The 27200-nt window shown below is 42.5% G+C and overlaps 1 protein-coding gene across 1 annotated transcript in view; it reads left to right on the top strand.

Annotated features, from left to right (window-relative positions):
• The first annotated feature begins 14475 nt into the window (after positions 1-14475).
• LOC142108277 (uncharacterized) overlaps positions 14476-27200 on the top strand; it is a 133816-nt gene continuing 121091 nt past the window's right edge. Inside the window, exon 1 of the mRNA XM_075191916.1 lies at positions 14476-14552. The gene's annotated coding sequence lies outside the window, so the exon portion shown is untranslated. The remainder of the gene's footprint in view (positions 14553-27200) is intronic.

Below are 27200 nucleotides of genomic sequence, written 5' to 3'. Positions count from 1 at the left end.
TAGGGAAAGATCAAGACCCACTTCCTCCTAATGCTGAAGCTGCTGCCACTAGTCATGACATAGACGATGAAATGCCATCAACGTCGTCTTCCAAGCCCGATGCCCAATCTCGTAGTAACGGGCATGTAAAATCCAAAAAGCCCAAGTTAAGAAAAAGTAGCAAAAAGAGAAACTTAAAATCATCTGAGGAGAAACGTAAAGTTGCCAATATGCCATTTACGACACGGGGTGGCAAGGAACGGCTTAGGCCCTGGCCCGTGTTCATGACTAGTGGTTCAGCTTCACCCACGGATCTTAGCCCTCCTCCTCCTCCCCCCCCCCCACAAAAAATTGAAGAGAGTTATGCTGTCAGCAACAAAACAGCAAACAACTCTGCCTTCTAAAGAGAAATTATCACAAATCCCCAAGGCGAGTCCAAGGATGTTGGTGGTTGTCAAGCCTGACCTTCCCATCACTATACGGGAAGAGGTGGCTCGGGAGGAGCCTATTGATGATGTAGCTGGCGCTGTGGAGGAACTTGATGATGAGGATGGTGATGTGGTTATTGTAAATGAGGCACCAGGGGGGGAAACAGCTGATGTCCATGGGATGAAAAAGCCCATCGTCATGCCTGGTCAGAAGACCAAAAAATGCACCTCTTCGGTCTGGAGTTATTTTTATCCAAATCCAGACAACCAATGTATGGCCATATGTAGCTTATGTAAAGCTCAAATAAGCAGGGGTAAGGATCTTGCCCACCTAGGAACATCCTCCCTTATACGTCACATGAATAACCTTCATAGTTCAGTGGTTAGTTCAGGAACTGGGGCTAGGACCCTCATCGGTACAGGGACACCTAAATCCCGTGGTCCAGTTGGATACACACCAGCAACACCCTCCTCGTCAACTCCCTCCACAATCTCCATCAGATTCAGTCCTGCAGCCCAAGTCAGCAGCCAGACTGAGTCCTCCTCAATACGGGATTCATCCGAGGAATCCTGCAGCGGTACGCCTACTACTGCCACTGCTGCTGTTGCTGCTGTTAGTCGGTCATCTTCCCAGAGGGGAAGTCGTAAGACCACTAAGTCTTTTACAAAACAATTGACCGTCCAACAGTCGTTTGCCATGACCACAAAATACGATAGTAGTCACCCTATTGCAAAGCGTATAACTGCGGCTGTAACTGCAATGTTGGTGTTAGATGTGCGCCCAGTGTCCGCCATCAGTGGAGTGGGATTTAGACGGTTGATGGAGGTATTGTGTCCCCGGTACCAAATCCCGTCGAGATTCCACTTCACTAGGCAGGCGATACCAAAAATGTACAGAGAAGTACGATCAAGTGTCCTCAGTGCTCTAAAAAATGCGGTTGTACCCACTGTCCACTTAACCACAGACATGTGGACAAATGGTTCTGGGCAAACGAAGGACTATATGACTGTGACAGCCCACTGGGTAGATGCATCCCCTTCCGCAGCAACAGCAACAGCTGCATCAGTAGCAGCAACTACAAAATGGCTGCTCGTGCAAAGGCAGGCAACATTGTGTATTACAGGCTTTAATAAGAGGCACAATGCTGACAACGTATTAGAGAAACTGAGGGAAATTATCTCCCAGTGGCTTACCCCACTTAGACTCTCATGGGGATTTGTGGTGTCAGACAATGCCAGTAACATTGTGCGGGCATTAAATATGGGCAATTTCCAGCACGTTCCATGTTTTGCCCACACCATTAATTTGGTGGTGCAGCATTACCTCAAGAGTGACAGGGGTGTGCAGGAGATGCTTGCGGTGGCGCGCAAAATTGCTGGACACTTTCGGCATTCAGCCAGTGCCTACCGCAGACTAGAGGCACATCAAAAAAGCATGAACCTGCTCTGCCATCAGCTCAAACAAGAGGTTGTGACGCGCTGGAACTCCACCCTCTATATGCTGCAGAGGATGGAGGAGCAGCAAAAGGCCATTCAGGCCTACACAGCCACCTACGACATAGGCAAAGGAGTGGGGATGCGCCTCAGTCAAGCGCAGTGGAGACTGATTTCCGTGTTATGCAAGGTTCTGCAGCCATTTGAACTTGCCACACGAGAAGTCAGTTCCGACACTGCCAGCTTGAGTCAGGTCATTCCCCTGATCAGGCTGTTGCAGAAGCAGCTGGAGAAAGTGAGGGAGGAGCTGGTAAGCCATTGCGATTACACCAAGCATGTAGCTCTTGTGGATGTAGCCCTTCGTACGCTTTGCCAGGATCCGAGGGTGGTCACTCTTTTAAAGTCAGAGGAATACATTCTGGCCACCGTGCTCGATCCTCGGTTTAAAGCGTATGTTGTGTCTCTGTTTCCGGCGGACACAAGTCTACAGCGGCGCAAAGACCTGCTGGTCAGGAGATTGTCCTCTGAAGAGGACCGTGATATGCCAACAGCTCCACCCTCATTTTCTTCCACATCTATGGCTGCGAGGAAAAAGCTCAGTTTTCCCAAAAGAGGCGCTGGCGGGGATGCTGATAACATCTGGTCCGGACTGAAGGACCTGCCAACCATTGCAGACATGTCTACTCTCGCTGCATTGGATGCTGTCACAATAGAAAAAATTGTGGATGATTACTTTGCTGACACCATCCAAGTAGACATGTCAGACAGTCCATATTGTTACTGGCAGGAAAAAAAGGCAGTTTGGAAGCCCCTGTACAAACTGGCTCTATTTTACCTGAGTTGTCCCCCCTCCAGTGTGTACTCGGAAATAGACCTATAAGGGATCTCTCCCCTCTATTTTAGGAACACACTGAGGCCATTTGTTTGCCAGAGTATTTGTTCTTCAAACTTGCTCCGAGACTTCCAGGCATAAGGCATATATCAGGTTTACCTCCAGGTGACAAGATACAGATGAGTGCTAAATGCTAACAGAAAAGCAGGAACTGGCTAAGCAAGAATTTCCACAGGAACAGACAAAAAGCAAGGCAGTTAGTCCAAGGGTAAACCAACATTACAGGCAGAGAAACATTAATGACCAGCAATGGAACCTGGGAGAGGCAGGCATATATAGGAGACAATCAGGTGCCAATGATTAACATAGTGCAGCTAGTAGTCCCTGATAGTTAGAAGAGAAGGCAGAATAACAGCACCTCTGGTGGTTCACAGGTACTGCAGGGTCAATATAATAATAAATATATTCCTAGAGGCAGGAGCTGTTGAGATGAAGCTGCATCCTGAGGCAGATCCTAACATTAGCCAATAACCCGGGTGCTTTTAGCTAGCTGCAACTCCGCCCTGTTCCTGGAAGTCACCAGACTAGACTGGATAGGACATGTTATGGCTGTGGGAAAACCGGTCCCCTGAGGCCAGACTGTCCCAAAGCCTGGCTTGCATATATGAGTAAGGGAGGTGAGCCCAAAGAGATTGTTCTTGCCGCAGAAAGTCCAGTGGCGTATGTTGCAGAGAGAAGTGACTCAGTGAAGAGGCCAAAAAGACACCCAAAAAGAGGTGGAAGCACCCAAGATGGACCATTGCAGGGAGAAGGCCTCAGGGTCCTCAATCACTGTGGTAAGCCCCCCTTCCTTGTTGAACCTGCTGCAGCATTGCCAGGCTAGACTGCCAAAGTCACAGTTCTAGATGGATTCGAAGTGCCCACTGTGAGGGTACGTCTTGATTTTGGCGCTGGTATGTGGTCCTGGGAAACGATCTTGGCCATGGGATGTGGACAGGTTTTATCATCCCCATTACACAGAGTCAAGATATCAGACTACATGCTACAGGAGTGACAATCTGGAGGTAAAGACCCAAGCTACTAGACAACTATCAACAAGAGCTGCAACAGCATCATCCAGACCAAAAGAAAAGGTACAAGCTGGCAGATCATCAGGACTCATCAGCCAGCTCTTTACCACTGAAAAGACAGCATCCCACAACAATGCAGAGTATGTTGTTTTCAGCGCATCTTCATTTAAAAATGGTGGAAAATATTAAGTTATGAACTTTATATTGAGCCTGGTTGGCTGAACTAGACTTTTTTATTAAATGGGAATGCTATTAATTTAATTTATTTTTTGGGCTGGTTGGGCAGAAATTGGTTTACAAATTAAATAGGAATGTTATTAATCCTATGTTGGGGATGGTTGGGGGGAAGAAAGTTTATTTATTAAACATAAAGACTAGGAATAAAATGTAAGGGTTTTTAGGGGGGGCGGGTAGGCCTAATTAGTAAACATGGGTGCTATTAATTTAAGGTTGGGGTTGTTTGGGGGGTAGGAGACTTATTTATGAAATTTAAGTATTTTAATTTAATGTCGGGCTGGTTGGGGGAAAAAAAATCATAGTTACTAATTATTAAATACGGGTGCTATTAATTAATTGTTTTGGGCTGGTTGGGGGAGGGATTTTTTTTAACTGTTATTGCTGAGAATGCCATTTATTTAATTTTAGGTCTGGTTGTGGTAATGAGGCCTATTTATTAAACACAGAACACTATTAATGTCAAAGTGGTTGGGAGCCTAGAGTGTTGATTAGTTGCTCGGCAACATTTACTCTCACCAAGATCGGGAAAGGGGAGGGGGGGGGGGTGATGTGTTCTCTCTGGTCCAAGTCAATATCTAGTTACTGCAGTGTTTGTATTAGTTACTGTTCTGTCATGGTGCAACTCTAAGATACTCTATGTTATATTGTTGTAATTTTAAAAGTTACATTTGCTCAGCTATAGAGCTCTTTGCATTAGCTGTCAAATGTCATCAGACAGATTTCCAAGTAATGTGAACAGTATGACTTAATTTATAAAACTTATTATAAGACTTAATTATCATTTTTTATTTTTTGCTTTTGGTAACTACCAATTTTTTCAGATATATTGCATAAACATCTATATCTGTATATCTATATGAAACAAATACATCTATATATTTATATTTATATATCTGTATATCTATATGAAACATCTGGTGTTAAATCAGCAACAGTGTCCATCTTTCCGTGCTCCTGAACAGGGGAAATGTCTTGCACTGAAGGATACAGTCACCAGTCCTCTTCTATCAGATACTTTCATATTTCTAATGAATTTGCAGTATGTGCAGGTTTTATATGAAGAATTAAAGATCTCTGGTAGATTTGGTTAAATCCAGAATTAAGACCACTAATTTATGTAAACATATTGTATCTTTAGATGGCTTATGGTGAAGGAAAGATTAAAACTAGAAGACTTATGTTACAGCTATATTTCTAAATGTGGAATATTTAATATATGTAAAATATATTGATGTACAGAATCCTGAATTTGGATTTGAATTTGGACAATTCCGATCAGGTTTAGGAAGCTTTGTGTTCAGTTGAATCCTTAGGATTCAGCCAACAGAATCTGATTATGATTTTCCTGGTGTATTTATGTGTAGAACATTGTGGATAGTGCATCAGTACAATATAGGTGTTTCCTAGGTTAGTATGTGTAGAATCAGACTATGTAACAACTTAACCCTTCAGTGTAAGACATGAGCTCACCCTGTATGCCGCATGATGGTATGTCTCAGTTCCCAGCACTGGCACTGTCTTGGATTCTGTAACAAAAGGTTATAACCGCACTAGGACTCGAGTCCAGATATCCTGATCTTTAATTGTCTGGTGTATAACTGGAAATCCAAAATAACCAGTTATGAGCAAAATAGCTAAGTGGTGCACCCTATAACCACAAATACACTATGTGGCAAGAAAGGGGGAGGGAAAGGTACAGGACAAAGGCTATATATCGGGACACTCCAGGATAAATGGATGGGCTAACAGTGAAAATATAAGTTATATTTTATTGGTGATGTTATGCACGTTTTGTCGCCATCCAATAACGATTGTCGAATCTCGATTTGTGTTTCCAATGCACAAATATTTATTCTCAAAAAATAACAGAATAATTCAAGCGAAATAATAATAAGTACAGCCGTTACTTATCGCAGGCGCTCTGGATCCAGTGAACAGTCACTCAGTCCTGAAGTCTGTGGTCAAGATGACTGAACACTAGATGGGAGCTTCTGCTTATATGCAAACAGAAATACAGTAAAACAATGCAGATGGTGTGGTTTGCTTCTATTAGTCCAGGTCACAGGAAGGTCCAGGGGGTTGCAGATCATAGGCTAGTTCAAACTAAAGAATCCAAAGGTGGGTGTCATCTCTCCAGGGGATGTGCTTCGTTCTTCCCGCCAAGACTCCAGTTACAACTAGTCCATTAGCATTTTATAGTCAGCATCATATTAAAGGTTTATTCCCTAACATCAATAACTAGAGTATGCAATGTGCGATCTCTTCGCCGAATGCACCGGACAGCTGCTGATGTAAACGGGATTAATATGGTATCAAACATGACACATTTCCTTTAACCTGAACCATATGTTTTACTAGTATGCATATAACTTATAATATTAAACATGAATACTACTATATTTCGACATAAATGACTATGTGTTGCAACTACAATTAATGTGTACTATTTACAAATGTATATGTTTGTGCGAATGTGTGTAAAAGTGTAGAAACTGCTTATTGCCACGTGTTGCGGCTGGACACGCCCTTCCATGCCGTAGCGCGCTCTACGCATATTTTCAGACAAAGACAACCAAGTTTGCTCGATATTAATTGAAATGACTTTATCCAATTTGCTGACTTCGACAGTATATATTAAAAATAGTTCATCCTAACAAGACAAAAAAAGCTATGCGAAATATTAAAAACAAGATAAAAACAGGGTTATTGAAAGTTGCAGATCAACTGCAAAGAACTCTGTGGTCTCACTACTAATAGAAAATAAAAAAATTGAAAAATTGAAAATCCAAAAACTCCCACTTAATACATCTTACCAAAAATACACAAAAGTGAACACAATCCTCCAGGAAGACCTATAGTCTCGGGAATTGGGGGACTCACTGAGAGGGAGAGCATTTTCATCGATACTCATTTACGCAAATTCGTTGTTAGCCTACCCTCATATACGAGAGACACTTTAAAAAATCCAAGGAATTACAGTCAATGATAAAACTTTGCTAGCATCATATGATGTGGAGTCATTGTATACTAATATTGACCATAATCAAAACCTGACTGCAGTCAAATATTTTTTAAACATGGACACCCAAACAGAATTTAGTGACTTCCTATTAATACTGTTAAGTTTCATCCTCACCAAAAATTATTTTGTTTTTGATGAAAAATTCTACCTACAGGTGAGGGGCACAGCGATGGGGCCATGCTGTGCCCCCACCTATGCCAATCTTTTCCTTGGTTGGTGGGAGAGAGAGGTAGTTTTTATTGAAGAACATGAGGAATACACTAGCCATATAATTGAAATGTTCAGCCAGGGTAGAAGAAGAAGGTAAACCAGACAAGGTAACGAAATGCGCCATCTTCGAAAATCTATCCACCACTACCCAAATGGTGTTGCAATTCTTACTAGGAGGAAGCTCAGTAACAAAGTCCATACTAATATGGGTCCAAGGCTTAGATGGAATGGGTAGTGGCTGAAGCAACCCCGCTGGAGTTCTGCGGGGGGTCTTGAACTGGGAGCATAAATCGCATGCCACGATAAACTCTTTGACATCTCTCCTCATAGAAGGCCACCAATAACTTCGAGAGAGGATTTCAAAGGTCTTGCGTTCACCAGCGTGTCCAGAGAAACGAGAAGAGTGAAACCATGAAAGGATTTTTTTTCTAAGAGCAGGAGGCACGAGGGTCTTCCCAAATGGTAGCACTTTAGTGGAAGAAGCAGCCAGAGAAACACATTTGGGGTCTAATATAAGTGGTTAGGACTCTCTTCAACGTCTGAGGACGCCACAAAGGCTCGAGATAGAGCGTCTGCTTTTTTATTCTTTGCAGCTGGTTTGAAGGTTATGATTAGATCAAAACGGGAAAAGAAAAGAGACCATCTTGCCTGACGAGGATTTAAACATTGAGCAGACTGTAGGTATGACAAATTTTTATGATCCGTAAAAATTGTCACCGGATGACGAGCTCCCTCTAACAAATATCTCCACTCCTCCAATGCTACTTTAATAGCCAGCAACTCCTTGTCCCCGATGGTGTAATTCTTCTCCGCAGGCAGAAGACCCCGAGAGTAAAAGGCACAAGGATGGAATTTTTGTTGCTCCGATTTCTGGGAGAGAATGGCTCCTAAACCAACATTAGAGGCGTCTACTTCTAGGAAGAAGGGAAGCGTCACATCAGGCTGTCGAAGGATGGGAGCAGAGGAGAAGGACTCTTTAAGAAATTGAAAGGCTTGGAGAGCCTCAGATGACCATTGCTTATTATTGGCCCCTTTGCGAGTTAGAGCCACAATGGGAGATGCAATTGAAGAGAAGTCTTGAATGAAGCGTCTATAGTAGTTGGCGAAGCCTAAAAAACGCTGAATGGCACGAAGAGTAGTTGGCTGAGGCCAAAGTAACACAGCATTCACCTTTTCTGGATCCATTTGAAGACCAACTCCGGAAACAATATAACCCAAAAATGGAATCTGGGGCAACTCAAATGAACATTTTTCTAATTTACAGAATAATGATTTTTTCCGGAGTCTGGAAAGAACTTCAGCCACTTGTTGGTGATGTGAAGGCAGGTCTTGGGAAAAGATGAGTATGTCGTCCAGATATACTACGACACATACATATAACAAGTCCCGAAAGATCTCATTAATGAAGCCCTGGAAAACAGCAGGGGCATTACATAACCCGAAGGGCATTACTAAGTATTCATAATGCCCATCTCTGGTGTTAAAAGCTGTTTTCCATTCGTCACCGGACCTGATTCTAATCAAGTTGTAGGCACCACGAAGATCCAACTTAGTAAAAATCCGGGCTCCCTTGATCCGATCAAACAACTCAGTAATCAGAGGAATGGGATACCGATTTTTGATAGTGATAGCATTAAGTCCATGAAAATCTATGCAGGGGCGTAATGATCCATCTTTCTTCTTCACGAAAAAGAACCCAGCTCCAGCGGGAGAAGTAGAAGGTCGAATAAATCCTCGCTGGAGATTCTCTTGGATGTATTCAGCAGTAGCCTGAGTCTCAGGTAATGAAAGTGGATAAACACGACCCCTAGGTGGAGTCTTGCCAGGTAACAGGTCAATCGGACAATCCCATGAACGATGAGGGGGAAGATGTTCAGATTGAGCTTTATCAAAGACGTCGGCAAATGAAGCATACTGAGGAGGAAGTCCCGGTGAGGAAGGTGAAATGGAGGTTTGCTGTATTCTACGAGGAACAACACGAGAAAGACAATGTTGGTGACATTCAGGTCCCCAAGACGTAACTTGAGGAGTGCGCCAGTCAATCTGGGGAGAATGTCATTGAAGCCATGGAAGGCCTAAAACAATCGGACTTGTAGTAACAGGAAGGATTAAAAACGAAATTTCTTCTCGGTGTAGGACACCAATCTGAAGGGTCACTGAAGACGTACTTTGGGTGATGAGACCATTGATAATACGTGATCCATCGATAGCAGTCACCGTAATCGGAGTCTTCAGGGTAATCACTAGTAGGGACCATTGATTTACAAGGGATTCAGAAATGAAATTTCCCGTAGCTCCTGAATCAATCAGAGCTTGGGACTCAAAAGACTTAGTAGCAAATGAAATGGTAACGTCAAATGCACAGATTTTTGATTTCGTAGAAGATGGAGAGGACTCCAGGGACCCTAACTTCACCTCTCCAGAACTAGTTAGGGCCTGGCATTTCCCGATTTTTTTGGGGCATGACTGGAGCATATGTGTGGCATCAGCACAATAGATACAAAGTCTATTCTTAATTCTTCGATTCCTCTCTGCAGAGGTTAGTTTGGAACGTCCAATCTCCATCGGTATTACCGGAGGTGAAGCAGGACGAATTTGAGAAGTGGGACGAAGAGATGTTTTAGCTGAAGTAGTTCTCTCAGAGTCCCTCTCACGAAATCTGAGATCCACACGATGACAAAGAGAAATCAAATCTAAAGACGTAGGGAGTTCTTGAGTAGTCAGTGCATCTTTAATTTTGTCCGAGAGCCCCTGCCAGAAGGCGGCAATTAACGCTTCAGTGTTGCACTGAAGCTCAGAGGCTAAGATCCTAAATTGAATGACGTACTGTCCTACTGTACGAGGACCCTGTCGTAAACGAAGAATGCTGGAGGCAGCGGAAATAACACGACCTGGTTCATCGAATACATTACGAAACATGGAAATAAATTTGGCACTATCCTGTAACAACGGATCATTTCTTTCCCACAGAGGGGAAGCCCATGCGAGAGCGTGTCCGGAGAATAATGAGATGAGATAGGCCACTCTGGAACGATGAGTCGAAAAGTTTTGAGGTTGGAGCTCAAAATGTACTGAGCATTGGTTGAGGAAACCTCTACATGTTTTGGGATCTCCATCATACTTTGACGGAGTTGGCAGGTGAAGCGTGGAAGCCGTAGACACCTTGGATGGCACTGGGGAAACGGAGGAAAGCACAGGAGCATCAACAGAAGCTGTAATATTCTGCCCAGACGTTCTTTGGGAGACTTACGTCTGGTAACATTGTAGTAATAGTTGTTGACGAACATCCTGTTGTTCCACACGGGTGACCAGATGCTGCAGCATCTCTTTAGCTGTGGGTTCCGAATCTGGGTCTGTCATGGTCTGATCTTACTGTCACGGGCACTAGGAGTCTTTACCCAGTATCACCCGCTGATGGTCTTATCAGAGCAGTTGAGTTGGTATATGATACTCTGATGGCAGGGTGATAATGGAACTGGAAACAGCAGATGGTTAGAGAATGCTCAGAAAGTCTATGACTAGCAGCACTGGTAAACAATAGGTAACTGAACACGAGGATCTGGATGGACAAGGACACGTGAGGGTAGTCAGTGGTCTGCGCACGGCAAGTTGTACCACTGCTATAGTGAGAAGAATGTCCAGGAGTAATAAGGAGGTGGAAGTCAGCGGTCTGCGTATAGCAAGTTGTACCGCTGTCTGTAGTGAAGGAATGGAATCCAGGTGAAGGTAACGGGGAAGTCAGTGGTTTGCGTGTAGCAAGTTGTACCACTGCTTATGTGAGAGGATATATGCAACTGGTGACACAGGGAAACAGGAATCAGTGGTTTGCCTCTAGCAAGTTGTACCACTGAATATATATGTGAGGAAGGACACGAGGAGATAAATGCAATGCAGAGTCTATACGGGTACACTGAACTTAATCCCACGTTGAACTGCACACAATAATAATAATGAATGAACAGCAGTGCACAGATAAACAAAGTCACTAGAATAGTCCAGCAAAAGGAAACACAGTCAATAATAGCAATAGTCTCAGAGGATGGAGACTCCGGAGGAGAACAACTCAGTCCAGATGGATATGCAATACACCAGCACAGTCAATGAGAAGTATGCATACCGTGGTTCAGATGAGCAGGCTGTTAGAGATAGCTGCAGGGATACCTGAGCGGCAGGGAACAGACGAGATGAGAAGTCCTTGCAGAATGGAAGCGGCAGGTAGGTGCAGTGCACTGTAGGTAGGCCAGCAAGGACGACAAATACTCAGGAAGCAGTAGTATATCGAATTGAACAGCAGGAGACCACGGGAGAGTTGAAGCGATGTAGCAGAGCTGGAAGCCGAGGAGCGTAGACTCAATGCTAACAGGCAAGTTGACACAAATGGACACACTGTAGAAGCAGTAGGCAGCGGGTCAGCTGACGGCAGGTAGAATGCAGACTGGAGCGCTGAGACGAGCAGGACTCTGTAGACACGCTGAAGTAGCTAACAGGAATCAGCTGGAACAGTAGCGATGTAACACAGGAGAGTTTGAAGCAATCTGTAACTGTAGATATACGGAGACAGCGGATAGGAATCAGCTGCTGGAGTCACGATGAAACACAGGAGAGTTTGCAGTAATCTGTAACTGTAGATACACGGAGGCAGCGGATAGGAATCAGCTGCTGGAGTCACGATGAAACACAGGAGAGTTTGCAGTAATCTGTAACTGTAGATATACGGAGGCAGCGGATAGGAATCAGCTGCTGAAGACACTAAGAACACGAGGAATAGAAGTGGTCTGGAAACCACAAACGGCAAACAGGAATCAGCATCAGCTGAACACACGAGCAGGCACTGGAACACCTTCAGAGACTCATGAGGAATGAGACTCCAAGATCAGGCAACATGGTATTGACCACAGGTGCTTAATATAGGGAGTGTTGCCTGATCAGCCAATTAAGTTAAAGGAACAGAACTGAAGGTTAAAAGGGACTGCACATGCGCAGTACCTCATTATAATGGACGGACACGGTTCCTAGCTACCTTAGAAGTAGCACTCACAGTCCGGTGAGTGACAATTAGTTCATTCTGATCTAGTTCACACAAAAGATTAGTTTAAAAGATTAGTTAATTTCACTCATTTGACTCAGTAGTTCATTTCACTCATTTGACTCAGTAGTTCATTTCACTCATTTGACTCAGTAGTTCATTTCACTCATTTCACTCAGTAGTTCATTTAGTTCATTAAGCTCAGTTAGTTCAGTGAGATCACTGGCTCTGGAACACTGCTGAGAGAAGTGATTGGAGACATAGATCTAGTCTATTACACATACTGTAGGCATATGAACTACATCTCATTAGATGAGTTATAGTCCTGTTAAAATGATCAGATAAGTTTAATATGTCAGATCATTTTTAATATTTTAAAAAGGGCAATCACTTATACAAAAACTAGTAGTGACATGTTGAGCTCTGCAAAGTTAATTACATTTTCATTATTATTTTTTATTTCCATAATATGCAAATGAAAAAGACCCACATTCAGAGTATTATAAAGTGTCACTTTTTTGCTTTTAAAATTGAGATCAGTGCAACCAGGCTATAGGGGAGATGTATCAAACCTTAGAGGGGAATTTTTACAGCTGTAAAAAGTCCCCAAATAGGCATCAAGTCACTGGGGGCGGGGCCAAAATGGCGCAATTCCTACGCCAATACCAGGAACTCCCAGACGTAAACAACATAATGTTGCCAATTATGACTAATCAGCTTCTGTCATTTATCTAGCAGAGTCTATAAAATGACAGAAACTGATTAGTTGCTATGGGCAACGCTTCCACTTTATCTCTCTTGAAGGTTTAATACATCTCCCCTGTATATATGGTGCAGTAAACAGAACTACAGTATATAACATGCAGCACTCAGCAGTGCAGTGAGCTGACAGGGAAGGGAATGTATCATGTGACTGATGAGCTAAATGAACTGAATGATTGAAAAGATTCGAAAGAGTGGAAAGATTCGAAAGAGTGGAATGATTTGAAGAGTGAAATGATTTGAAGACTAGTATGAGTCACTGAGTGAAATGAACTAGATGAACTAATGAACTCCTGAGAGAATGACTCATGACTCATAGTCAGTGATCAGCTCCAGAGTCTCACACAATGTCTGAGCACAGCAGTGCCACCTTTGGTAGTTTAGAGGTACTGACTCATGAGTATTAAATGAGAGCTGAATAGAAACAAAAGAGCCAGTGTGAATGAGACAGTGAGTGAGGCTGCTGGAGCTGCTCGGCTTTATCTCTAACTCCTCCTACTTGTTTTAGTTCCTGGTGAACTAATCTTTGTCAGAGCTGTGAACTAAATGATTTAGTTCACTTTGAAGATTAGTTCATTTGAACTAATCATTCGTGAAACTAGCCATCACTAGTTATAACCGGTTTTGACTGCTTTGTTTACCAGGTGGAAGCACAGTCTTTTGGATTTGGACAAGGAAATATGTTGGTTGTAATGTGTATTTTTACATTTGAAATACTGTTATTAAAATTTGAGAATTGCATTCAATATAGAGAATAAGGGTAATCGAATTATATAATTGTTTAATATGGAAAAATGGGAATAGAAATTTCCAGGGAGTAATCTTTAAAATCTAGGACTGTCCCTTGAAATTAGACAGTTTGCAACTATGGTATGTTAGCGCAGCTATAGGCAACTGGCACCAAGTGGGCTGCCAAGCCTTTGCCGGCTGCTCCCAATGTTATCAGTATAAGTGAAGCAAACTTCCACATCACGAGAACTCCTCTCCACAATGCAGGGAGGACACACGGCATATTAGGAGGAGGAGGGCATGCACTGTGCTCTCCCTTCTTTTGTGCGACCTCTTTGAAGGCTGGAAGGATGCCCATGTGGCCTTCCAGTTATTTCACTTTGCCCTTCACTGTGTGTTATACGATTTGGTAACATTATGTATTTACACAAAGTTGCAGGCAAACCGTGTCTATCCAGTTATTGTGGATTTAAATACACTAAGCAGGCAAGCCGGATCTTATTAAATCGTTACTGCTGAAAAGCCACTTTTCGGCACACAAGAAACACTATCGGAAAAAGTGTCAAGATGCAATTGACGAAAATAGTTTATAAAGTTTAGTTTAAAAAAAGTCAGAATGAATCTCGTGTTCGAGGGTTGTTGGGCGCTGTAGTTATGACGCTTTCAAAATACTCGTTAGCGATTATGTAGAAGAACTTCAACTCCCAGAAAGCATTGGGAGTAGATCAGTTGAACCCACTAACCAATCAAGATAGAGATTAAGGAACGGGCCTTTGTCCGGCAAGATGTTGTCTCCACGCATGCGCCCACAGACCTGGAGCAGGTAAGCACTAGAGCATGGGTATATTACACTTTATTTCGAATGGCCAAAAAGTTTCCAGAGCTGTAATATCGATCATTAGTTTATGTTATCCATGCCCTCCTAAACACTGGCTTAGCAAGTGTAAAGAGGTAGTGATGAAAGATGCAGTGTAACAGAACCGGATGGGACAGTGTCTGCTGGTAATTGGATTACACCGTGATATTTTCGTTTCTGGCAGCTTTATAGCATTATTAGACAATCTGTTTCTCCAGCTGTTGGCCTGTTGCTGATGTGGATAGCTGTGCGTGGTATGCTATATGGGTCATCTCCTGATGATGAGGTATCAGTTTTGGATGTTTGATTATGAAGTGTTAGGTCTGGATACAGATGTGTGTGTTAATACTGTCATAGTCAGATGTGCTCTTTCACTCATGTGTCAAAGACAGACCCTTTATGGAAAATTGTAGGCCTTTACCCTATATTATATTTCTATGTTGGGAGAATATTGTATATTTTATTTTTTGGGAACTGAAAAGTTGCACAAAGGAAAGTTAAATTTATATATCAGTGTAACAATTACAGTTAGTCTATACTTTGTAATGTCCCAATAATGAGCCGTTATACCATATGTTCTCAAAGAGGACAGAAATATAATTTTTAAGGGAACACTAAGCATTATGTTACAATTTCTTAAAAATCCATGAATCATATTGAAATAGTGTGTGTTAATTCTAAGGGCTCATTTACATGTCTACAGGGAAAATGAGTAAACATGCATGAAACATAATGTTCAGATGCATTTTTAACATGTTTTCCACGGTACCATCTATTGTACTGGTAGCGCATTACTGCATGAGCAATAGGATATTCTGAGCTGTAAAATTGAGAATATGGCATTAACATTTTGAAACGTAGTTGTGGAGACGGCAAAATTTACTTTTATTAGTCCTAATTTTTAATGCACCTTTCTTGCATGTAACTGTGAAAAGCGCTAAAAAGTTGATAAATGTAAATAAGAGTTCAGGGTTGTGTCACGCTAGTGATTTTTAAGCTAGCTCTTTTCCTTATTTAGAAGCGTTCATGCCTAATTTTTGTAGCTTTTTTTAATTGCAGATGGAAAAGCACAGTGCCTTTAAAATAGTTTATTGTAAGTGCTTAAAACGTTCAGTGGGATAGGGTCTGCTCTATTATAATGGATTGTATTTGAAGTGCGTTCGTATTGAGTGCTTTGGATACATAGGGCCTGATACAGAGTGAGTACAATGCCAGTTTGCCTAGCGTAGCTAACGTGAATTTGTCCGCTCACAAAGAGTCCATTTACAAATGCTGGAATGCAGAGTGGCTTAGCATCCCACACTTGCATGGGGAAGGAAAGGGGCCTTTTCTCACAACCCAATTACAGAAAGGGTGTGTTATTGCAGACCTGCAGTACTCCTGTCAGTAGACTTATCAGTGGGTTTGGTATGAAAAGTCGACAGTGAAAATGCCTACACAAAAATGTCGACAGTCATAATGTCTACATGTTCAGAAGGACGACACAGTTAAAATGTCGACATGTAAAATATGTACAGGGTTGTAAAGTGGACAGACGAAATGTTGACATGAATCACTAGATTTAAAATGGCAAGACATGTTAAAAAAAACAAACAAACAACATGCAGAGCCTACCCTCCGGACAGCTTAACCAACCCTAGGCTGGTACTAGCAAAATTGGAGGGACAAGAAGCGTGTTCCCCCACCCCCTGATTTTACTATTACCAGCTGTGTGGAGTACCACTGCCATGGTGTCAAACCATCCCCAGGCCGGTCAGCATGGGGCTGGATCCCATAGGGGGATTACGTCATGCAAAAAAATAAAAATATGGACCCCTTTAGGTTTACCCAGCCCCATGCTGATAGCACTAGGGCTCTTCCCACACCCCTGGGCGGTAGGTGTGGGGTGGTAATAATTATTTGATAAAAAAAAAAAAAAAATTGTCCCTGGTGCACTATAGGTCCCAGCATGCCCAATCTGCCATTAAGTGTTTTGGTATTCTGGCACTTATAGTACTATAAGAACCAGCATATCCATGGCTGACAAGGCATGCTGGCCCTCACAAGAGCCAGCATGTCCTGCCACCCAGGGCTTGCTGGTACCCATAATTGCTCAAAAGAAATGTAAATAAAACAGACACCAATGTAAAAGTTATTTTAATTGAAATACAAACACCCCTACACTACCCTCATTCACACTATTTATAGCTCACTACATCCAGGGTCTTCATCTGTAATAAATTCAAGGATCCTTGGCAAATTAAAAAACCCTGATGCACGATGCAAGACTAGCCCCTAGGAGCTCCGCTGCAAAATGTGCTCTTAGCGGCAGTAATCATTGATAACATAGGGATTTCCCACAGCTTGAACTCATCTGTGGGAAATCCCTATATTATATATATGACTACTGCCTCTAAGGAGGGGGATGTGGCAATTTTTTTATTTCATCTCCCCATTTAGTGATTTTTGACAACATTTTGACTGTCCACTTTACAACCCTGTAAACATTTTACTTGTTGACATTTTAACTACGCCGCCCTTCTGAACATGTAGACATTTTGGTGCAGACATGTTCACTGTTGACCCCCTTCCCCCATTAAAACACTCATATGTACGCATTCACTCCTATATGTTGATTTGCATGGACCTCAAGTATCCATGCAGCTCAGCATATAGGAACAGATATGCTATTTTTATGTACAAGTTTTGTTTGTGTACATCATGCTCATTATGCATGCAAATCTGCATCAGGCTCTAGGTGATCATCCATTTTGTGGTATGAGCCGGTATACAGCATGACATTATTCATTGCCATATACCCATAATGTACTAGTTTCTAGGGAATTAATAGACTACATTCTAATGAATATTAGTTCAGCCTTGAAAATGTCTGCCTCCACTTTGTATAAAATAATCCTAGCATTGCATTTGTTAAGGGGGTAATGCAAGGAGGCGCCACCTCTACAATGTTTTTTTTACCAAGGCTTCTACATTGAACAGCCGGCACCTTCTTGCGTTACCCCATTAACAGCATGAATAATAGTATCGCCCTTCAAACTGACGTCATTTTTTGCTGCTCGGATGTTCATTCACCACAATTGTTGCAGGTCTGTTTTTCAAACACTTAGGGCTAGATTTACTGAGCTGCGGGTTTGAAAAAGTGGGGATGTTGCCTATAGCAACCAATCAGATTCTAGCTTTCATTTATTTAGTACCTTCTACAAAATGACAGCTAGAATCTGATTGGTTGCTATAGGCATCATCCCCACTTTTTCAAACCCGCAGCTTAGTAAATCTAGCCCTTAGTATTACCAATCTGTCGTGAATGACAGCTTAGCGCTGACCATGTCGGGGAAACTGTTGTCAGCGTTTTCGTCATCGTGGTAAAGTACCCAACCCATATAGTATCAGCTCCCACTTGCTGACTTCAGACGGTACGCAACTGCTGTCTATGACAAGAAATGGTGGCTCGCATTTATTCTGGAGAATGATGAAAACATAGATGAAGTGAAAGTGACATTCCTCCATCACCACCTTTTTCATACCCAAGGAAGCCGGATGTTTTACGGACTACTATGGAAGGTGAATCTGTTAACGCCACCAGGTCGAATGTACACCCTTTCTGAAATGGAAATACGAAAAACATATCAAGTAGCACCATCCATCCAAAGCTACTGCACCAAATGGTAATGATCTCTAGTAAGCTTTCTTAAACTATGTGTGTGACTGGAACACTTCTAAGGAACTTATGGTGTAAATGTATTTAAAGGAAATAGCACAGGGCGCTTATTTATATAATTGCAAATGCACTTATTTTTGATATTGTGCATATTTTGGTAAGGGAAATCTTTATTTCTGATACCAGAGAAGAAACTCTTTTGTTTTAACCTTGATTACTGAGGTATATATCTGTTAAAATAGGCCTTTGTGGAGGAAGTCTTGTGTGTATCGTGATGTGTGGAAATGACTTGTTTGGGTTTTTTTTGACTTTCATTGGGAATGTGTATTCTGCAGTTGTCTGAAGAAAGGACTCATGTTAATCTCATGTTAATGAGACCTTTTGATGTGTGGGGGTCCAGCACCTGAACGTACAGGAAGGTTTGATTGAGACTTGCTACTAGATTTTCTGGGTCTAAAAACAAGATGCAGGAAATCACAGCAAGTTTTAGAATATCACAGATAAGTGTAAATATTGTTAGTTTTGCATTGCATGTACATCCATGTTTGGGTAAACAAATTGCATCCATTCTAAAAATAGCTCAGACCTCAGGGTCTGGCTTACCCCGTGAAACTGTGTCCAAATCTGTATAAAAAGCACTGACTTGTATTGAAAATTGTTCTTCTTGTTCCATCTGACCTGCTCCCTGGTACCCTCAACCAGGGTGAGCAAATAAACATTGCTTGTTTCAAAGACCTGTTTGGAAACGTCTCTATTCCTGTGACCTACAGATTAGTCCCAAAATCAAATCCGTTCCCGGCTGTTTCTGAGGTTTGGACCCAGTATCCAGTGCCTCCATTCTGCCCGCAACCCAGCAGCACTGGCCAGTGTGATAGGCCATGGGGGATCCATCCACAGCAACCCTGATCCATAGGAAGAGGTCAGGAGTACCAGCCCAGGTACACCAGTAATGGGGTACATTCACAGCGTCAGTTACCCAGAAGGAACCTGGTTCTGAATGCCGGTAAAGGAGTCCAGTGGTGGCAGCATTTGTTAGCCCCTCCTACTGCAGTGAGAGGGCGCATTTGTTATAACGAAAGGGAACGGTGGCAAAGTAAGCCCAGCTGGTTCCCAGCAACAACAGACGGAGTGGCATAGGTGGCCCATCCTGTCACAATGTGAAAATCGTAAAATTATCACAGATGTTTTAAATATTTCAGTATTTAATATATTGTGTACATAAAACACATCAAAAGTATTGTTTAAGGAGATAAGTTAAAAGTAATGAACAGGCCTAGATAGTTCTCATTTTCATTATTTTAACAAACAATCCAAAATTAAAGCTATTGTAGCAGATGTATCATGATCCCATAATAAAACTTTGGGGATTTATGAACAACAGTATGAACAATTTTTGAGATGTTTTTTTAAAAATGTAGAAATATGGCTTTTTTGAGAAAATAAAAATTTTGCTTTTGAAAATTTTGCAATGATAATTTTTTTTTTTTTTAAAGATTTTATTTTTGCAAGGGTCAACCAAAAGTAACATTCTGTACAGCACTGTGTTAAAAACATCTGAAGAATACATTTGTATTAAAATATACAGCGTCTTGTTAGAAACGAGTGTTAGTAAGGATGTTGACCCAATTTTCCAAGAAAGCAACAATTTTAGAAAAAGAAGTAAGACTGAGAAGAGTAAGGAGGGGGGAGGGAGGGGGGCGGCGTGGCGGACCGCCTAACAGTAAGAGAGAGGAAAGAGTGTAGTAGAATATGGAAGAAGATAAAGAAAGAGAAGAGATGGGAGGGATAGAATAGGGGAGGGAGGAAAGAAACCAGATGGAATGATGTTGTAGAATCACATGAAAAAAGAGACTTTGATTTGGAAGTATGAAGTCCACGGTGCCCAAACCTTAGTGAATGATTTAGCGGTGTTACGGATTATGCATGTCATGTATTCCATTTGATAAACGTACCAAATCCTGCCAATGATCGTCTGTAGGGTTGGAGCATTGGGCTACTTCCAGTCCGTAGCAATTTGGCATAGGGCAGCAGAGATTATGTGGCGAAACATTTTCATTTGATGCTTGGTGGCTGATGGAATCCCGAGAGGGAGAAGGAAAAACTTGGGAGAAAAAGGGATGTCAAGCTGTAGTAGCTGTGAGGCAAAGTCCCTAAGTTCCGTCCAAAAGGGGGCAAGTCTGGGACACTGCCACCAGATATGGAGGAAGGACCCCTCTACGCCACAACCCCTCCAACATGTGCTAGATGAATCTGGGAATATTTTTTGTAGTTTGGTTGGAACTAAATACCAACGATAAAGAAGTTTATAAGCATTTTCTTTTAATTTAACACAAATTGAGCTGGAGGCTGTGTTAGTTCTAATTTCCTCCCAGTCTTCATTATCTAGCGTTTCCCCCAAGTCTCTCTCCCAAGCCCTCTCATGAGAATCTCGGTCGTTCGAATCAGGGACGTTAAGATCCCAGTATAGTAAGGAAATGAGACCTTTGGTAGGAGAACGCCGGAGCGAAAGCGCTTCGAAAAAGGTCAACGGCCTGCAACTTAGAGTTAATTTATTGGTAGAATGAAAATTTCTTAATGCAGGTATTGGAAGAAATATGTGTTTGGAATATTAAGTTTTGCTTTTAAGTCATCAAATGAAGGAAACAAAATGTCTTTGGTGATATCGTTGAGGTAGCGTATGTCTTTTCGTTTCCAGTGTTCAAAGGATGAAGTTATACACCCTGGTGGAAATTTGGGGTTATCAAAGAGTGGAATGACCGGGCTGGGGGTAGGAGCAAGGTTAAATTTCACATTTGCTCGATCCCATATAGATAACGAGTGGGCTACAATTGAGTGATGAGAAACGGATCGTGGACGACTGGTGCGAGGGAGCCACAGGAGAGAGGATGCAGAAGAGATACCCAGGCTTTCTGCTTCGATCGAGACCCAGACTCTGGAGGAACTAGGAGAGTTCCATAACACGCATTGAGCAAGTTGCGCTGCTAAGTAATAATGCCTAAAATTGGGTACACCTAAGCCACCACCCCGAACCGACCTCTGCAAGACGAGAAGGCGGACTCTTGGGCGTTTTCTTTCCCCATATAAATTGCGATGTGTAGTGCTGTAAAAATTTTAAAACGTATGGGGGAATGCCTATTGGTAAGGCTTGATAAAGATATAGTAATCTAGGCAAGATATTCATTTTAACTGAATGATGCGTCCTATCCATGTTGGTTCCAAGCTTCAAGATCACATTTAATCTGGGAGAGTATTTTTGGGTAATTAGCTTGAAAAAGTTGATTGTATTGCTTAGTGATGTGAATGCCTGAATATTTAATCTTTTTTTGATGCCATTTGAATGTAAAAAATAGCATAATTAGGAGGCACTCACAGGACTTTTCCAGATTTTTAAAGTATTTATTCCATTAAAAATTGGTCAACGTTTTGGGCTCCACACAGCCCTTTAACAAGACTAGTCTTGTGCCTCCTAATTATGCTATTTTTTACATTCATGTCATTGGAGTTTCTGCACCCAGGCTGGAGAAATATCTACAAACCGGATGAGATTGGGTGTTATATTATTAGAACATACACTTTTTCCATTGCTAAGGAGATTTGGTTACAGACCTTACTTCGGGATGCCCAAGGAGCCACTATACAGATAAGCGGTTTAATTTTATATATATGGTACGCACGCCACTTTTATATTATACTGCACGACAATATTATATGTCAATCAATGTATTAATCCTGCGCATCAGCCTTATGAACTATTTGCGGTTTATACGGTAATTACTCGCTCAATTTCAGCTCGCAGCTCCCTGAGCAGGGAGCTGAAATTGAGCGAGTAAATTACCGTATGAACGGTAATTACGCACAATATTACTGTATAAATGGTAATGGTTTTAACGGGCTCGTTTTTCGGCGGTCACGCCGAACAATTGAATATGCCCCAAAGAGCTGGTTTAGCGGTGACAATTGCACATCACAGTCACACAATACTGAACTGAACAGTAATAAGGCACATTGATAATATAAAGACAGCAGGGGGTCCATGAAAACGGGTAAAATAAAGAGAGCAAAAACTTGCTGAACACACAGAGTAAGAGGCATTGTTCAGTGTTCTGCCCAGAAAATTTTGCCAGCTGGGTGGCATTAAGAATTAGCTGGGTAGGGGCAGTTGTATTACTTTGTAATAAAATTGAAAAATGTTGGAGGTTATTGCCCACACCTGCCAAGACTGGTAGACAGTGGTCTAACACACATTGCTGCCTGTAGTGCTCACATAGTGCCTGCTCTAATAGGAAAAGCAATGGTTTATTCTATTATAATAGGACTCTGTTGGGCTCCAAGTACTGCGTGTTAAGTAAAAACAGTCGGATGGAGAGCCTGCGAAATAGGTGCTGGGGAGAACACTGCTGTCAGTGTTTCCTCCAACCAATAAAATAACTAAATAGTTACCTGCAGTGGCTGTAATCTCAGTGAAGTGAATAACATTGATTATCATGTTACATTGACACATGTCAAGGGCTTGGATATATTAGGCAGCAAGTGAACAGTCCGTTCTTTAAGTTGATGTGTTGGAAGCAGGAAAAATTGGCAGCCGTAAGAATTTGACACTATTAAACGATTATCACTCACACTCTCTCCATTAAATTAATACTGTAGATCTGTGGCTGGTCCCATAGGAGACCAGCTTGTCAACGAGCCCTGGCTGGAGGAAGGGGTTTCCGGGCAGTTGGAAACCTCCCCTAAATGCGTGTCTGATGTATGTACACAGTGGTGTAAAAAAGATTTTACACCCTTCCTGATTTCTTCTACTTTTGCATATGTCACAATTGTTTCAGAACTTCAAACAAAATTGATTATAAGACAAAGACAACCTAAATAAAAAATACAATTTTTAAATGGACATTTTATTTATTGACTGATAAAAGATGTCCAACACCAACTGGCCCTGTGTGAAATATTAATTGCCTCAGTTAATTATGCAGCCAAATTGAATTGCTAATTGGACAATTGAGATATATATATATATATATATATTAGTGGCAAAGCGGCTTATTTGTCACACCTTTTCTATAGGGAAATAGGTAAAATCCCAGCAGGAGTAGGCTGCAGACAGGGTTACATTTTTCCTAGGCTCCTCTTTCAGCACATACACACACACACACACACACACACACACACACACACACAGCTGTTCAAAAATGGTGTAATTAATTTGTTCTTGATTTGTAGTGCTGGAATGGATGATAAAAATACTATTTATCTTTGTGGGCAGGGCAACCGATGCCAGTTATTGACTGGCTGGCAGTAATGGAACTACTGTTTAGCCAGACGTAGCGTTGCTGGAGAATTGTGATGCTTTACTGGAAATATCTACTGTAACCACCGCTGAAACTGTTTAAGCCATCCTGACACCTACCAATAAACAGTGAAATGGTTCCGCCAAGCTGTGTGAGACTCCAGTGAATGCCATGCTTTATTATATGTGGTGTCAATGTGTGATCTGTAAGATGGCTAAAACACAGCCGTCCACCCAGCCTCCAGACGCAAAGGTGGTGAGTGGAGTGTGTTCAAAACCACTATAATGCATCAACTTGTTGTAATGCTGTGTTTCAAATGCTGTAGAGCAGGGGTCGGCAACCCCTGGCACGCGTGCCAGACGTGGCACGCTGACCACTTTTGTCTGGCACGCCGACGCTGAAGCTGCTTCAGTAAAGCAGCCGATGATGGCCGGAACTGAGCTTCTGCGCATGCGCAGAAGCTCCGTTTCGGCCATCACCGGCTGCTTAACTGAAGCTGTTTCATTAACCAAGTATGCCACAGTGAAGCTGCTTCATTCAGCAAAGCAGCCAGTGATGGCCGAAACGGAGCTTCTGCGCATGCGCAGAAGCTCCGTTTCGGCCATCATTGGCTGCTTTACTGAAGCAGCTCCAACCCAGGTTTCAGGAGAAAGACGAGTCTACAAAGGTAAGTAAGAGCAGCAAAGTGAGGGGCACATATACTTGGCATACTTTGTATTTGTGGGGGCAACTGTGGCATACTTTGTATTTCTGGGGGCAACTGTGGCATATTATGTATTTGTGGGGCAACTGTGGCATATTATGTATTTGTGGGGCAACTGTGGCATGCTATGTATTTGTGGGGGCAACTGTGGCATGCTATGTATTTGTGGGGGCAACTGTGGCATGCTATGTATTTGTGGGGGCAACTGTGGCATATTATGTATTTCTGGGGGCAACTGTGGTATGCTACGTATTTCTGAGGGCAACTGTGGCATACTAGGTGTTTCTGAGGGCAACTATGAGGCATAAGATGAATTGGGGACACAATTATGAAGGGAACTGGGGCACTTCTGTGCGGCATAACGTTTTTTTGCTGGTCCCTTACTGTTAATATGATATTAGCCTCATAAAATTAAACATATATATAGCCGAGAGGGGAGGGGGTGGCTACCACCTGATTGGTGGCCCGAGTTCCCACTGGAGACCTATCTTTGAAAATAATTTTAAAGGTCATGTGACTGCAGTGGTCACATGGTACTCGGCGGGCTGCCGGATATCTTCCCATGCTGTGCAGTGGAGAATAAGGTAAGAAGAAGGTGTGCTGGAGAGGGGCATGTGTGACTAAAAGTGCTGGGCAGAGGGGGGGTAAGTGTGATTAAAGCATGTGGGCAGAGGGGACATTTGTGAGCAAAGCTGCTGAGCAAGGGGGCATGTGTGAGTAATGCATTTTTCTGTAAGAGGGTGGCCTGGTGCTTTTTACCTGCTAGACATGCCCCCAATGATGCACTACCATGCTCCAATTGTACAACCACTTGCATGGCAAAAAAAATGTTGCATTTTTTTTTTACCATGCATGACTATAAGGGGGGGGGGGAGACACATGAAGTTGCTGTACAGGGGCCATGAATTTCTCTAGGCAGCCATGTATGTATGTATGTGTGTATATATGTATATGTATGTATATGTATATGTATATATGTATATATATATATATATATATATATATATATATATATATATATATATATATATATATATATATATAAAATCACACCCAACTGGCACGCCTGGGCTTCACTAGATTTTAGCCGGCACTCTGATAGAGAAAGCAATAGTTTTAAAAACTGCTGGTCATTGTAGTGCCACACTTGTTAAATATTAAAACTATAAATTTGGTGTAGTCCAGAAAATTTTGTTATTTGCCTGTGAATGCTGAGAATGGCTAGGTTCAACTTCCCAGCACAAACCTCTGTGTTAATGGAATATTAAGAACCCTAGTGAATGTGGCAGCAGTGCAGGAGGAGAATACCAGTCTTCTATGTGAGGAGTTCGCTCAGGGGAGACGGAATAGGGGGCTCCAGCTACCCCCACGCTGCAAAAATTAACCTGATGATGACATATAGGCGTATCTGATATAATTTGAGTGGGCTGCCACCCGAACCAAATGGCCAACTGGAACATGGTCAAAACACCTAGCTCCCTATCTTTCAGGAGAAGCACAATGACTCTATATAGACCTAGACGAGGACAAGGCTGGCGATTATCAGCAGCTGAAAAACGCTATCTTGGAGTAACCAGAGAGGGGGAGGCCCAACGATATCATGACTGGAGATTCTCCAAAGATTTATCGGTTCAGACTCCGCTTGCTGAACTTGATAGAGCACTAAAGAAGTGGTTGCAGCCAGAAAAGAACACTGCGGACAGAATGATCGAAATTCTGGCCATTGACCATTGTATCCGGAGTATGGACCGAGGGGTTTAAAGGTGGGCACTGCAGACGGACCCTCAGTTGTATGAGGATTTGCCTGCTGTAGTGGAAAGATACAACGCTTTGCAGCATATGCCCAAACCTCTATTGGCCGCTCCAAAGTTTGAGCCTCGGTCACAATCGGGCATATGGAACAGTGGGCCGGACATTGGTAAGGAGATTGCCTGATAAAAAGGCAGCCAAACCTAAATTAAGTCCAATTTGCTTCGAGTGCAAAGCGCATGGACATTGGAGGGCACCATGCCCAACGTTAGTAGAACCTATGGATTGTTCACTAGCGCACACACAACCAACCTATCCAAGCTGCTGTACAATGAGTCCAGTTACCGTGAAGTCCTGCTTCTTCTGCGTGACTGTGTTTGTTAATCACCATCTGGTGCTGGCTCTGGTAGATTCGAGTAGTGAACTGTCCTTTATTTCCAGCTCCATATTACCAGAGATACTGACTCATAAACTGCCCAAAGTGAAGGTACTCTGTGTCCATGGGATGTCTGAGGAATATGGCAGGACCCTTTTGCCTATTGCTGTAAGGGTCATTCCTTGTCAGTTCAACCAGGTCATGACACACACCAACTCAAATTTTCATGAAACTTGTTATTACCACATGTCTACTAACCTATGTAAAATGTATCTTTTCTAGGCCTCATAGTTTCTGAGATATAGGGCGTCAGTTATGTAAAATTGCTCAGGAATGCCACTCCTGATTCTCCGTTTTTAGTGTGATATGTCTCGTAAAAAATTCACATCTCGGTGCCTATTCCACATATTACTTTGACATTTTTATCCTTTGTCAATCATGATACCGGGATTCCAGAAAAAAAAGTTTTCTCTTTCATCCATCTGTGGGACACTCCTTAACCATGGGGTTGAGTCGGGGGGAGGAGTCTGGCACCCAAAGAGTTAACTTTTTTCAGCTGACAGCATATCGCCCCCGCCAATTCCCACATACCTCAGTTTGAATTGGGTGCCCTTGGAAGAAGGTTGCACCTGAAGAGCTCCAAGAGAGACAGTGAACAGGGTTCACTGGTTATAGGTTTTTTTCCTTTTCTTTTGCAGTTTTTTTCTTTTGACAGTGGCGAGAGGCTCCGTGTAAACGGAGCTGACTCGTGGGAGAAGCGCCTTTCGAGGGGGGGCGGCCCGGCCTGGCCTGGCCCCCGCCCCGCTGACAGAGAGGTAAGAAGCGCTTCTCACAGCGGGAA

This window comes from Mixophyes fleayi, chromosome 12, assembly GCF_038048845.1.
Source record: "Mixophyes fleayi isolate aMixFle1 chromosome 12, aMixFle1.hap1, whole genome shotgun sequence".
In the NCBI taxonomy this organism is placed as follows: domain Eukaryota; kingdom Metazoa; phylum Chordata; class Amphibia; order Anura; family Limnodynastidae; genus Mixophyes; species Mixophyes fleayi.
This window is presented reverse-complemented; position numbering and strand designations above follow the sequence as displayed.